The following is a 16077-nucleotide window of genomic DNA, read 5'->3' on the forward strand; positions in this document are numbered from 1 at the left end:
CCCAGAGCAAAACTTTTTCATTTTGATGAGGTCCAATATTTCCATTTTTTCCCTTTATGGATCATGCTTTTGGTACCAAGTGTAAAAATTCTTCACCATGCCTAGGCTATGAGATTTTCTCCTGTTTTCTTCTCAGAGTTTTATCATTTTGCATTTTATGTTGAAGTCTACAATCCATTTTGAGTTAACTTTTGTATAAGGTGTGAGGGTTTAAGTCTAGGTTCATTTTCTTGTCTCTGGTTATCCAATTGTTTTAGCACCATGTGTTGAAAAAAACCATCATCCTTCCATTGACTTGGAAAGACAAAGGAGCCAAAATAACTAAGAAAGGAAGAATAAAGTGGGAGGATTCACTTTACCCAATACAAGACATATTATATAGGTACAGTAATCAAGGTTGTGTGGTCCTGGCAGAGGGAGACATGCAGATCAATGGACTATATTAAAGAACCTAGAAATAGCCCCACAGCAGTATGGCCAGCTGATTTTTGACAAAGGTGCAAAAGCAATTCAATGGCAACAAAATAAATTGACCCTCAATCTAAACCTCACATCTTATACAAAGATGAACTCAAAACTGATCATATGTTTAAACATAAACTACAAAACTATAAAACTCTGAGAAGAAAATATAGGAGAAAATCTTTACGATACCGGACTTGGTTAAGATTTCTTAAACACAACATCAAAAGCACAGTCCATAAAAGGAAAAATGACAAATTAGACCTCATCAAAATTTAAAACTTTCACTTGGAGATAGACCTGTTAAAGGGCTGAAAAGATAATCTACAGAGTGGGAGAAAATATTTGCAAACTACACATCTGACAAAGGACTAGTGGCTAGACTTTTTAAAAAAACTCAACAGTAAAAAAAATAATCCAATTAGAAAGCAAGCAAAAGACATGAATGAACATTTTACCAAAGAGGATATATGAATGGTAAATAATCACATGAAAAGAAGTACCACATCACTGGTCATTAGGGAAATGCAAATTAAAACCAGGACATGATAGCACTAACACCTATTAGCACAGCTAAAATAAATAGTGATAGTACCAAATGCTGACAAAGATGTGGACAAACTAGATATTGGGTGGGAATGTAAAATGGTGTGGACACTTAGGGAAAGAGTTTGACAGTTTCTTTAAAAAAAACTAAACACACACTTATCATACAATCTAGCAATTACATTCATGGAAAGTCTATCCCAGAATAAATGAAAGTATGTGTCCACACAAAAATATTCATAACAGTTTTACTTATAATAGCCAAAAACAGAAACAATCAAAATGTCCCTCAATAGGAAAACAGTTAAACAAACTGTGGTACAACCATACCATGGAAACTACTCAGAAATACAGTAAAACAAACTATTGATACACACAACAACTTGGATGGATCTCAAGTGCAATAAGCTTAAGGAAAAAAGCCAACCTCAAAATGTCACATATTGGGTGATTCCATTCATATAACATTCTCAAAATGACAAAATTATAGAGATGAAAAACAGATTAGTTGTTTCTAGGAGCTAGGGGTCATAGTGGAAAGGGGATAAGAGTGGCTATAAAGGGGTAGCAGAGGGAGATTTTTGTGGTAATGGAACAGTGGTGTATCTTGATTGCAGTGGTGATTATACAAATCTACATATGTGATAAAATGGCACAGAACTACACACACACATCATAAATGCCAATTCCTGGCTTTGGTATTGTAATGTAACTATATATATATATATATATATATATATAGAGAGAGAGAGAGAGAGAGAGAGAGAGAGAGAGATCTATAATACATTGTATATACATTATACATTATATATGTATATACATTATATAATATATATGTATATTATATGTATATATGTATATACAATGTGTGTATATATATAGCTATATACTTTGTGTATATATATAGTTATATAGTTATATACATAGTTATATATAATAGTTATGAAACTGGGTGAAGGATACAGGGACCTCTACTATCTTTGCAACTTCCTGTGAATTTATAATTATTCAAAATGAAAGTTAAAAAAAGGCTATCAACAATCAATATCTTTTTTCTAGTATGTGAGAAGCCTTCAATAAAGGCATTGTTATTATAACAGTAGCGTTATTATGATCAAATGCCTAGTCAGCAATGTAAATGGCAAAGGTACTTTTCTACCGAGTTAGGAAATATTGAAGTTAACTCGATGCAGAATGGTAAATCAGAGTGTTCAGCCACATGTCTCACAGATACTGAAAGCAGCATGGTTTAGTGTTCTCTAAACTGATGTTAGAGCCTGACAAACCAGGATGTGCACTCAGGTTTCACCACTTACTGGTTATCTCTTTGGACAATTCCTATAAGTGTCACTAACGCCTCACCTCTGAATCCTTAGCACCCAGCACAGCATCTGGCACTCAATAAATAATTGTGGAATTGAGTATCTTGATCTCTATGAATCTCCATTCCTTCTATTGAAAAATCATTGTTTTTCTCTTTTCTGTTTACCACCTGTTGCCTCCAAGAAATTGACATTTTCAAAAGCCACATTTCCATAGGAAATCGGCAAGATTAACACATTTATTGGTCTACTGCACAAAGGAAGTATAATAACAATACTGAAAAACAGCAAAGGAAGATTTTAACAATAGCTGTCTTAGAGTGTGCAAATGGAATTTCTGACCCCCAATCAGGAGGTCAGACACTGGGACTTATTCTAGAGGTGACTGACATCATCCACTCCCTCTTGGGAAAGCTCTCTTGGAGTGACTGGTGATTTGGACTTAGTCAACCCCTAGTGAGGCAGCGATCAGACCCTGGTTTCTTTTTCTCCTTTTGGTTCTTTTTTTTCTCTCCTTATTTTTTTCTTTTCTCCATTCCTCTATTTCTTTATTTCCTACTTGAGAAGTACAATTGATCATTTCTATAAACCAGAAGCACAGAACTAGAACAATCTTTGCACCTTCAGTCTCATTAAACTTACAGGGAACTGACGACAGGACAGCAAGGTGGTTTCCCTAATCCGCAGCTCAAGTCAGTGGCAGAGCTGGAAATTCAACTTGGGTCTCCAGCAACCAATCCACACCTCATTTACTCTGAACTGTCTCAGGGAATCTCAGATCCAAAACGCTCTTCTGGAAACTGGTCAGGTTCATTCTTTAGAAAGTTGAAGAGATGTTAAGGGAGTCTCACAGCAGCCTTTCTTTTGAGGTGGCAAGAAGTAAGAGTTACCTGTGCAATGTGGTACATACATTAAATCTGCAATGCCCTGTGTTCAGGACACACATTCTAAATTCAACAGGATAGGTCTAAAGAGAGTTGGAGGAAGATGACTTTGTCTAACTACAAAATAAATCACTTTAAAATAAACATATATAATAAGAAAAATGATTTTAAAAATTGACAATATCAACTGTGGGTAAGAATGTTGGGAAATGGATACTCTCAACCACCAGTACATGGATAAATTAATACACTCTTTGGGGGCCCTACCTAGTAAAACTAAAATGCATATAATTATATATCTAACAAAGTACATATAGGATCTGTACGAAAACTAAAATAGGCTGATGGAAGAAATCAAAGAAAGCCTAAATAAATGGAGAGACATATCGTGTTCATGGACCAGAAGACTCAACATAGTGAAGATGTCAGTCCTCTTGAAATTGATCTACAGATTTAGCAAAAATCCAATCGAAACGCCATCAGGAATTTTTATAGATAGATAAGCTGATTCAAAAATCCATAGGAAAAGACAGTTGAACAAGAATGGTTAAAACAATTTTTAAAAAGAAGAACAAGGTTGAGGAATTATACCACTCAATTTTATGACTTCTTATAAAGCTATGGTAATTAAGACAGCATGGTATTGGTGGAGGAATAGACACATAGATCAATGGAATAGAATATGGTTGAGAAATAGAACTCCATAAATATAGCAAACAGATTTTCAACAAACATACCAAAGCAATTCAATGATGCTCTAACGAAAATCCATATGTGAAAAGGAACTCAGATCCATACCTTATACCATATGTAAAAATTAACTCAGACTGGATCACAGACTTAAAGATAAAGACAAAACTAAAAACTTTAGGGAAAAAAAAGTAGAAAAAAATCTTTGTGAGCTGAGTTAGGCAAAGTGTTCTTAAATATGACACCAAAATCATGATCATTTAGAGAAAAAAAAAAGGTAAATTGAACTTCATCAAAATTTAAAACATTCACCTTGCAAAAGACACTGCTAAAAGATTGAAAAGACAGCTATAGGCTGGGGTAAAATATTTTCAAATCACATATCCAACAAATTTGCACACAGAACACATAAAGAACTCTCAAAGCTCTACAATAAGAAAACAAACAACCCAATTTAAAAGTGAGCAAAAGACTAAAGCAGACACTTCATTAAGATGTTATTAGTCACAAGGAAAGTGCAAAAACCACAATGTGATACTACCACACATCTATTATAACAGCTAAAAAAAAAAATTACCAACAATACCAAGTACTGGTGATGATGCAGAGAAACTAGGCATTTCACACATTACTGATGAAAATGCAAAGCGGTACAACCATTCTGAAAAATTGTTTGGAAGTTTCTTATAAACTTAAAGATATATTAATATATGCCCCAGTAATCCCACTCCTCAGTATATACCCTGAAGAAATAAAAATGTATGCTCACACAAAAACTATACACAAATATTTATAGCTTCTCTTCATAACAGCCCCAAACTAGAAACAATCCAAATGTCATTCAATGAGTAAATGAATAAACACAATGTAGATCATTCATGCAATAGAACCCTACTCAGGAATGAAAAGGAAAGACCTACTAATACATACAATTTAGATGAATCCCAAAAGTATTATGCTGAATAATAGAAGTCAGTCTCAAAAGATTACAAACTATGATTTCATATATATGACATTCTTGAAAAGCCAAACTATACTTAGGGAGAATGGATCTGTGGTTGACAAATTTTACTACAGAGATGGGCAAAGGTGTGACTATAAAGGGATAGCAGATGGGAGGTTTGGGGATGGTATTCTGTTCTATATTCTGGTTGTGGGGATGATTATACAAGTCTATACATGTATTAAAAGCCATAGAAATGTACCCCCCCCAAAAGATCAATTTAACTGTATGATAATTTTAAGAATAAATTTTAAAACTGCATACCATTAATGGCTCTAACCAATGATCATCAAAGGATGACAGGAAAGTTTATGAAGGATGCTCCAGTTGTCAATTCCTGAACCCAGTCAGTGGTAGGAGAAAGGGCAAGTCAAAGGAATGAAAGAACAGGCTGACTTAAGACTTTTCCACAGAATATTCAATATGTGAAGAAATAGAACAATATCAGCAAAATCTTGAGAAAAAGAAAATATGGCCCAAGAATAATATTTACCTTACCAAATTGCCATTCAAGTGTAAAAGCAAAAGACAAATATTCTTTAAAAGCCTCTTTCTCTTTATTATTCTGCAGTGATAGTATGCCTTAGCATAATATAATTTTTTTTATTTTCATGCTCAACATTTGTGCTTTTTGAACTGAGAATTCATGTCTTTTATAAATTCTGGCAAAGTCTCAACCATTAATTCATCAAATGTTGCTTCTCTTTTATTATCTCTATCCTTTCCTGTTAGATACCCACTGACCCTTCTCACTCTAGCTTTATGCTCCTTAATTTCTATTTAACATATTTTATCTTTTTTCTTTGTAATAACTGCGCTCTGGATAATTTCCTCAGAACTAGCTCCAGTTCACCAATCCTCTCTTTAATTGGGTCTTAATCTGCTGATTAATTCAACCATTGTTTTTTTTTTTAATCTATCATATTTTTTTTCATGTTTAGAAGTTCTGTTATTTTCTTTTTCAAATCTACTAAGAGCTGTTTTCTAACTCTTTCTTTTACAGCTTTGATCATTTTAAAATTATTTCTTTTATAATTGCCATCCAAGAGATTAATTATATAAAGTGTGAGATGTCCTGATTGTGCTGTTTGTTGTGTCTGCTGACTTGCTCTGATTTAGTGTAGTGTTGCTTTGTGATATATAACTTTTTATTGTGAACTCATCTTCATTGGGTCTTTATCTGTGGTAATCCTATGCTATCTGGCTAGAGGGCTTTCGTTACCAAACTAATTTCCTCATGTATGGCCAAATTATCACTCAAACTCAGTTTGGCCATTCCAGGAGCACAAAGGTAGTGCAAATGTTAATCCTACCCCTACATGAGAGTAGGTCTATGATTACAACTTCTTTTTTTTTTTTTTTTTTCCTTTTGTATCTGGTTTATTTCACTTAAGCATAATGTTCATCCATGTTGTAACAGGTATCAGTACTTCATTCCTTTTTATGGTTGGATAATATTCCAATGTATGTACCACATTTTATTTGTTCATGGAAAAACATTTGGGTTGTTCCCACATTTTGGCTATTATGAATAATGCTGCTATACACATCACCACACAAGTATCTGTCTGAATGCTTGCTTTCAATTTCTTTAGATATATACCTAGGAGTGGAATTGCTGGACCATATGGTAATTCTATGTTTAGCTTTTTTTTTTAATAGATCTTTATTGGAGTATAATTACGTCACAATACTGTGTTAGTTTCTGTTGCACAACAAAGCGAATCAGCCATATGCACACACATGTCCCCATATCCCCTCCCTCTTGAGCCTCCCTCCCATCCTCCCTCGTCCACCCCTCTAGGTCATCGTAAAGCACCTTGCCGATCTCCCTGTGCTGTGCGGCTGCTTCCCACCAGCCAACTGTTTTACATTCGGTAGTGTTATGTATGTCGATGCTACTCTCACTTCACCCCAGCTTCCCCCTCCCACCTCACAACTTCTTAAGGGAGACTTTCCACACTGAGAGTAGAAGCCAGACAGTTTCCCCTCTTATCTCCTTAGGCTGGTGGGCAAAGTTTTCTAATACACACTTTCACTGAGGATGTAGCTATTTGAGAGTCCTGGCTTTAGTGGCTGTCTCATCTCCAATCAACCCTCTCAGGGAGCTAAAGGCACATATTCTATCTCTACATGGCTGTTAAACCCAATCCTCTTAGCAATGGAAACCAAAAACGAAAAAAAAGACTGCTCCTCACTGTAGTTTTCAGTTTCCTCTTCTTTTTGACCCCAGAAATGTCCTTTATATTCTTTTCAACTCAACAATGCCTTGAAAACTATGTCTGATATATTTAATCCAATACACTAAATGACTTGCATTTCAAATTTATTTCGATTTTTCTAAATTATTAAATTGCTAGAAATGTAAGTTCTAGGGCGAACAATATCAAATATAAAATTACTTAGTAAATATAGCACCTATTAGCTTTTCTTTAAAAAAAAAACAAAATAATCTATATAGTCTTATCTGTTTGTGTATGTACATATATATGTCTAAAAATCGACATGCCAGCCTCTCAGTGATTATTCTGAGAGAAGTCAATGGGAAGTCAGGGAGGACCAGATATAGGGGAACAAACTTTTATTCTTCAAACGTATGTGTTATTTAGTTTTTTAAGATAAAGTCTTGGTAATAAAGGCTTTTGCATTTATATAATCCACAGGTTACGTTTTAACCATAATGAAGGGGGAAAGTATTTATTTACCAGCATTCTTTTGAGACCATACACTTTTCTGTATTTAGAAAAATGTGTTAGTATGTACTGGGGATAGAAGATGAATCCCATTGCACCAACCCTCACGCAAGCCTTTAAGTAGGACGTGACACTGCCCTGAATAAGGGCAATTTGGAATTCCTGAGAGAGCGCTAGGAGAAATCCTTACGTGTAAAATGGGTATCATAAATGCCTTGTAAATTCACTTGAGGATTTAGAATAATACCATAGTTCTTAAACTTAAGAGTAAATCTGAATCACCTGGCATGCTTGCGAAAACACAAATTGTGAAGCAAAATCAGAGGCACAGAAAACAGATCAGGGGTGGTCACCAAGGCCTGGGAAGAAGAGGTGGGGTAAATTTTATGGAGAGACAGAATTGGTCTCTATCTTAATCATAGTGATGGTTATATGATGGTATAAGTTTATTTAATACAGGAATGTATACTAAAAGTGTTGAATTTTGCAGTATGTAAATTATACTATTAAAAAACATAATATTTATATACATAACATATATACACACACACTAAAGGGTTGAATTTTGCAGTATGTAAATTACACTGTAATAAAAAAATATATATAATGCATATACAGAGAGAGAGACATACACTTTACGAGCTTCACCCTCGGAGAAGTTCTGGGATGGGTCTTGAGAATTTGCATTTCTCAGAAGTTCCCGAGTGTTGCCTATGCTACTGATCTGGCCATATTTTGAGAACCACTGATCTGGCCCAGGGTAGCTAAGCAGTATTATTGTGGTTATATGTTTTTTACATGTGCTGTTCCCTCTGCCTGAAATGCTGTTCCCCCAGATTCCCACAGGACTCACTTGCATCAGGTCCCTGTTCAAGGTTCATCTTCTCAGTGATGCTTTTTCTGACCATCATATCTAAGCCTGCAACCTCACCTCTAACAAATCTTTTCTCCTGGTTTATTTTCCTCTCTAGCTTATTAACCTCTCGTATACCACATATTTTGCTTCTTTTTATTGTTTATTTATTGTCTGCTCCAACTAGAATAAAAATTCAGTGAAGGTAGGGATTTTTGTCTATTCTTCCTCTACCCAACCTCCAGGGCCTACAACAGTGCTTACATGTAGTAGGCACTCAATAAATATTCTTGAATGAATGATGAAACTATTAATAACAGTACTACTGCTACTGATACTAGTAATAACAATACTGCTGCTACTGGTACTAGTAATAATTCACCTGCCTCCACATGTAACCCTCAGGATACAGCATTGGATCTTCATCTCTCCCCACATTGAAAGAAGAACCCCTTACAATATAATACAGCTCTGGAAAATATTTGGCTTTGGGGTCAAACAGCCACAGATTTGTACTTTAGCTCTGACCCTTACCAAGAACTGCTGAACAATGTATCTAACATTTGTGAGCTTGGTCTCCTCAGCTATAGAATGGGTATTGTAATACCTCCCTTGTTAAATGGGCTAATGTGCGTAGTATTATAGAGGGACAAGCACGTGGCTAGGACTCCACAGTTGGTAATGACTGTTCTGAACCTCCCTCGGGCACCTGGTGCAGGAACTAGTTCCAAGTGCCAGTCTTGGCTGAGGGCAGGATTTAGTCAAAGATGGGCTCAAAATACAGACCACATTCCTCCTTCTCCATAAACAACCTATAAAAGAGTTTCTCTTCTCTTCAGCATTATTGAGCAAGCCATTTGCCTTCTCTGAGCCTCAGTTCTTCACCTCTACAATGGGATTAATAGCTGCCCCCAAGATGAGTCTACAAGACTGAACAAATAAAAGAGTAAAATCAACCAGCACCCAATAAATCTCTAGAAAACATTGGTGGGCTCAATGCTTGCTCACTCCAGCCACCTCCTTAGAGCTCCTGAGATCCTCAGGGGAGCTGCAAAGGCTGCATGCCAAGGTGGAGGCCAGAGCCTGCCCTGGCCAGCTCAGAGGACTTCCTGATTCCCTTCTGGGCCAGCACTTAGTTCCAGAGGGGATGCTACCAGGCCCAGAGAGACCTGTGCTCCTTACCCACTCCTTGCCTATTACAAGAAGGTTGTGGAACTCAGCAGAATAAGAGCTTTTCCTTTCTGAATTTTATCACTGGAGCTCTGGGACCTTCTAGAAGTATAACATTAGTGCTTTGGGTAATGTAAATGCTGCTACAATGCTCAATCTTTTCTTTTCCACCCAGAGCCAACAGATTCCTGATGAGCTAAAGAAATGCCAAGTGACCTGCTACCCCAAACCTCTGCAGCCTCAGTATCTAGTGCAAAAGAGGCTCATCGGTAAATTGGAAGGCAGCTGGTATCTCTTCCTTCAACGCCCAGTGGATCAGAAGCCAAACCCCGTAAACACCACACGTTCATTTCTGCTATGGGGTTTGTCCATCCCAGAACTCACAGACTGAAATCAAGTGTCCAAAAACAAATGCCAGACCAAGGAGAAAAGAAGTTGTTGCTTTTTCTTCTGCACGCATAAGGCTTTCACCAGATCTAGGACCTTTGAGGGAAAAAGAAATCAATAAAATATTTTCTTTTCCTGACCCAAGTTGTATGGGGTTTCTGGCAAATAGGAGGCAATCGGCAGGGTATCAAATAACGCAAGTGATTAAAAAATGATGGTGGGTGTCCGGGGGTATGTGTGCGCTTTCCTGCCAGACACAGTCCGCAGCCACTGAGGTCCTTCCCCACAAAGAGCTCTGCAGGGGCTGTTAAAACCAGGATGCCTGGTTACTTTTTATGAGTCTGTTGGCGTTACTTTGATATGTAGATATATATAGCCACTGTTGTCCTTCACAGCTGAGACATGGCTGCTGACAATGTTACTTCCCACGCAGGCAAATTAAAATATTGGTGATAATGATGCACTTGGGCAGCAGATGTGAGAGGCCCCTCCAGCTTCCTCACTCAGAACAAAGCAGGCCTGCGCAGGGGCCCTTGCGTGCTCCTCCAGCTCTCATTGCCCACGGAGAGTTTTCCTCTCTTGCTTCTTCAGGCCCCAGGAGGGCCCGGGTATTTGCTTTTCCACCCACAGAAGGAGTAAAACCAAACGTTATTGCAGGTGCATCAGGACCCCTTTATAATTGGACCTTTCTCTTCCTGCAAATGCTTTTGCCCAGCAGCACCGACTGTGCACGCAGAGAGAGCGGCGGAGAGGGAGAGGGAGAGGGCTGGGTTCTGATTTGCATTATCTTCCTCTCTATTTCCCCTGTTGCCTCCTTTTGTATCTGAGCAAGACCCTACGGGGCCTTCCTGGGACAGACCGCTCCCCCATATCCTCCACTGCTGTAGCTCCTCTCTGAAGGACCTAGGTAACAGTATCTGATGCACACTTCCAGAATTGTTTTCAGATGCTAAAACGCCCACCAAAGGGAAGAAATTAACTACTTGATGACCAGCAGCATGTAGCCCCCAGGCCTACTGGAGCCTAAGAGTTGATAATGTCAACCCCTGTGACACCACCCTGTTACATCACCATCAACCAATCAGAGAATTGTGCACGAGCTGATCACACACCCTGGAATTCCCCACCCTCACCTGGCCTTTAAAAATGCTCTGCTGAAGCCCTTCGGCTAGCCTCTGATACAGTAGCCTCTGTATCAGTTAGCTTTTGCTGTGTAACAAACCACCCAAAACTTAGTGGACAGGACTTAGTTCAGGCTTTCTGAGCACTAGCTACCCCTGCACTCTTGTCTGGCACCTTTACAATAAATACTGCACTTTTCTTCACCACAACCCGGTGTCAGTAGATTGGCTTTACTCCCCCCGGGCAAGCGGACCCCAGTTTGGTTTGGTGACATTTTCTCTTGTATTATGTGATGTCACACCCCTTCCTCAAATCCTTCCCCCCCCTCAAATCCTCAAATCCTTCACTGGCCCACACACCTGGTTCCTTCCATCCCTACAGGTGGTCCCGGTCTTCCTGTCTCCCCTCTGGCCCCATGCCCATCCACAGTCCATATTACTGATGGAACCTCTCAGGAATGCAAACCAGAGTACAGCATTCTCCTGGTGCAGGGCAAGCACCCCGGCTCCTCTCCAAGTTCGCCAGGTGGTCTGAGAACTGGGCCCCACCCTCCTACAGACTCAAGTCCCAGGCAGGCATTCCACTTGACCCTCAAGGCTCCAGCCCTACTGCCCTATCCGCTCTGCTGTGTGCTGCACCTGCCTCCTGGTGGCCTCCCTTCCCACTCCTCTCTTACCTATCACTTGCCTTTTGAGCCAAAACTCAGGGGGCACCTTCTCTGACCTCACCCCTTCCCCTTAGTCTGGGTTGGGTCTCTTTTCTTTGCGCTAAAGTGTGATCTGTTGCCAAATCCAGCCTGCCATCTGTTTCTATATATAAAGCTTTGCTGGAATGCAGCCTCACCCATTCGTTTCGACATTGTCTAGCTGCCTTCAGGCTATAACAGTGAGTCGAGTGGTTGCCACAGAGACCATATGTCTGGCAAAGCCTAAAGTCTAGCCCTTTGTGGGAAAAGTTTGCTCACCCCTGTTCTAAAGGCCTGTGGATCGAATCACTTCCTTTATACATCCATCCCTGGACAGACGGTAACATTCCTGGGTTGATGATCTCAGCTTATCCATTGTTCACCAGAGCATGGTGGTTAATGGTCTGACTCTGAAGTCAGACTAGTTGAGTTGGTGGTATTCGGGCTTCATTACTTACCAGCTGTGCGATATTGAGCAAGTTACTTAACCTCTCCAGTCCTCTGTTTCCCCATCAATAAAATGGGAGCAATGATGGGGCCCACCTCACAAGCTTGCTAAGAGTACTAAATGACTTCAATGTAAATTTCTTATTACAGTGCCTAGTGCATGGAATATGTTATATAAATATTGACCATTATTATTGTTATTATTATTATTATCCTCAGACCCTAGCACATGGTAGGTGCTTAGTGGATATGTCTGAATTTGAACATTCTGTCTTGATTTATGCCTATGGAAAATCAGCAAATTAGAAAACCATTGAGGAATGACATCTCTAGCTCTTAACCCAAAGACCATATTATCATCATTGGTTACTGCTCTTTTCATTAGTACTGTCCCTCTTCCTCTTTCTCCCTCACTCTGAGTCAATGAATCATCAATACTTGTCAATACTAACTCCAAAACATTCCATATCATGTTATACCTCCCCAGAGTCACTACTATCCAGGTCCAAGTCACCATAATTTTTGGCCTGGACAACCTCAGTAGCCTCTGTATCAGTTAGCTTTTGCTGTGTAACAAACCACCCAAAACTTAGTGGCTTAAAATCAATAATCTATCTGACAGACCTGTGGGTCAGCAATATTTGAGCTGGGCTCAGCTGCAAGGTTCTCTTCGGGGCTCACCCATGCATCTGCAGTAAGCTGGTAGATTTGGCTGGGGGCCAGCTGGTCTAGGATGGCCTCAGCTGGGATAGCTCCTCTCTGCTCCACATGGCTGTCCATCCTCCAGCAGGTCAGCCTGGCCTCATTCACATGACCATTGGCTCAGGTTCCAAGAAGGCATGCCTGGTTTCCTGAGGCCTAAGCTGGAGCATACTGTGACTTCCACCCCATTCCATAAACAAAGCAAGTCACAAGGCCAACAAGATGTGAGCAGTGGTGATACAGACTCCACATCTCGATGGAAAGAGCTGAAAAGTCACACATAAGAAGAGTGGAGACTGAGAGGGGACCAATCACACCTATTTGTGCAAACAACTGACCACAGCCTCTTCACTGGTCTCCCCATTCTCCCTTCACTGCAACTCCAATCTAGGTCCCGGACAGAAGCCAGAGTGAACTTTCTAAAATACAAATGAGCAGGACAGGAATAAAGATGCAGATGTAGAGAATGGACTTGAGGACACAGGAGGGGGAAGGGTGAGCTGGGACGAAGTGAGAGAGTGGCATGGACTTACATATACTACCAAATGTAAAATAGATAGCTAGTGGGAAGCAGCCACATAGCACAGGGAGATCAGCTCGGTGCTTTGTGACCACCTAAAGGGGTGGGATAGGGAGGGTGGGAGGGAGACGCAAGAGGGAGGAGATATGGGGATATATGTATATGTGCAGCGGATTCACTTTGTTATACAGCAGGAACTAACACACCATTGTAAAGCAATTATATTCCAATAAAGATGTAAATAAATAAATAAATAAAATACAAATGAGATTGGGTCACACCCTTACCTAAAATCCTTGATGGTTCCCACTGCTCTCAGAATAAGACCCAGCTCTCCTGCCTTGGCCTACAAGGGGCACTCTGTCCTCTTCTCTCCATCCCTCCTGCCTGCTCCCTCACTCAGCCTTGCCAACTTCCCTCTGCCCCTTTAAGAGGCCCGCCTTGCCCAGCCACAGGGCCTGAGGCTTGGCTTTTCTGACTGCCTGGAATGTCCACCCTTCACACCCATGTGATACATCAGTTCTTGTCCCTAGAGTTTCAACTTAAATATTTAATCCTCAGAGATGACCACCCAATTTAAAAGAGCCTCAGCCCTTTGCTTTATTCTCTTCCTAGCATGGTTCTATTCGCTGAAGTGTCCTGGTGTGTTGTTCAATCTTTCTCTCTCCCCACTTAACATGGAAGCTCCGTGAGAACAAGGTCCACCTCTGTTCATAGGCTCAAGGTCTAGATGGTTCCAAGTTCACGTGCTCCACAAAGAATCGTGCAAAGGATGACTTCCCTGGGTCATACCACAGGCCAGGCTCTGAATTAAGCACTTTCTTCCCATTACCTCATGTAATCTGAGCAGCAACCTGTGAGGTAAAAATTCTCATCCCAATTTTATAGTTGGAGAAATCAAAACTCAGAGAGGTTGATGTTCTTTTTAAACTCTAAGTCATTCTTAGCAGAAGCTATTCATTCTTCCCTGCTGCTTACGCTCACTTCTCAGGGTGTATTTTTCTGTGTGGTGTGTCATTTTTGTTTTGTTTTGTTCCATTTTGCACCACAGTGCACAGAATTGGATTAAACATGATGCGTGGTGCATGATGCTTTTTCTTTGGAGTGAATATTTTCCTCTTGACCTTAGAAAGCCAGCCTCTTAAAATAGAGATGTTATCTATGCGTTATTGATTCAGTGTCTCCTCCAAGCCCAGACTCAAGGGTGAGGCTATCCGTGACTCTGGGGCACATAACGTATGTTGGTAGAGATTATGGGTATGTTAGGATACCTCTGACTGTTGAAGACGTGAGGTTTATTGGGGGTCACCTAATCAGCCTCCATCACACCACAGTGGGACCTGCAGAGAGCAAGAGATGGGCTGTGACATGCCAAGGCCACCCAGTGACTTCTGCCACTTACTGGCAGATTATAATGGAAGCAAGGTCTCTCGTGTCATTCAACTGTTTCTGTTCTCTGATGTCCCCTTCATTTTCCAAAGGAAATGGAGGTAATCAGAGGACCAAAGGAAAATACTGAAGTACTTCAAGTGTTTTTCCTTTATCCCTCTCTGGAAATGATCCATTTTCTTGAAATTCCTTCTAATGCCAAACAACGTGCACTTCTGTGTGACTAAAATACTTTCAAGTATGTACTTTAAGGCTAATGGGTCTGAGTTCACATTCCATCCAATAGGGAGCACGACGGCTGTATGTATAACATACTGCACAACCCCCTCTTATGGACCCTGAATTACAGGATGGCCTAAGGTTACCACCAGGCATCTACAGAGCCCACATCTGTTGGATCATCCCCTGCCCTTCGTACCACCACCACCACTCTAATTCAAGATGCCACCATCTGGAACCTGGGCTCAACAGTCCCTCCTCACCGTCACCCCCAGCCCCTTTGCTCCCTTCCCCTTTCACTCCCCACAAGCAGGCAGAACATCTCCATCTTGCCTCTGTTTACAGCCCTCCACTGGCTTTCCATGCTGAGAATAAAGGCAAATGTCTTGGCACCAGAGGCCAGGTGAGCTGGCCCTTCTCCCCATCACTACATTTCTCACCATTCTTATATCCACAGTCCACTCTGAGGCTACAGGAACCCTTCTGTAGTCTTCACCACGTGTGCCTCTTCTTCCTGACTCAAGTCACCATCCTTGCTGTCCTTTCTACCTGGAGCCATCATCACGCCCTCCCAATCTTCCCTCAACTCCCCATGACCTAGAAAATTCCCATTCAACCTTCAGCCCTCAGTTCAGTGTCACCATCTCAGGGACATCTTCCCTGAATCCCTGCCTGAATGAGTGTCCCCAGTACATCTGCTCATTCTATGTAGCAGAATGAGCTACATGTGTTTTTGTCCATGATCATTTGCTTAATGTCTGCCTCTTCCATTAAGTTGTAAGCTATTTGAGGGCAGCAACCATGAATCTTTTGCTGATCACTGTACTTTCCAAGCCTAACACTCTACCTGGCACACAGAAGGACTGTAATGAATATTTCCTGATGAAAGAAAGAGAGAGAGAGTGGAAAGAGAGAGAAGGGGAAGGAGGGAGAGAGGAAAGAAAGAAAGAAAGAAAGAAAGAAAGAAAGAAAGAAAGAAAGAA

The sequence above is a fragment of the Monodon monoceros genome, unplaced genomic scaffold (genome assembly GCF_005190385.1).
Source record: "Monodon monoceros isolate NGI ecotype Baffin Bay Population unplaced genomic scaffold, NGI_Narwhal_1 Super_Scaffold_6, whole genome shotgun sequence".
Lineage (NCBI taxonomy): Eukaryota > Metazoa > Chordata > Mammalia > Artiodactyla > Monodontidae > Monodon > Monodon monoceros.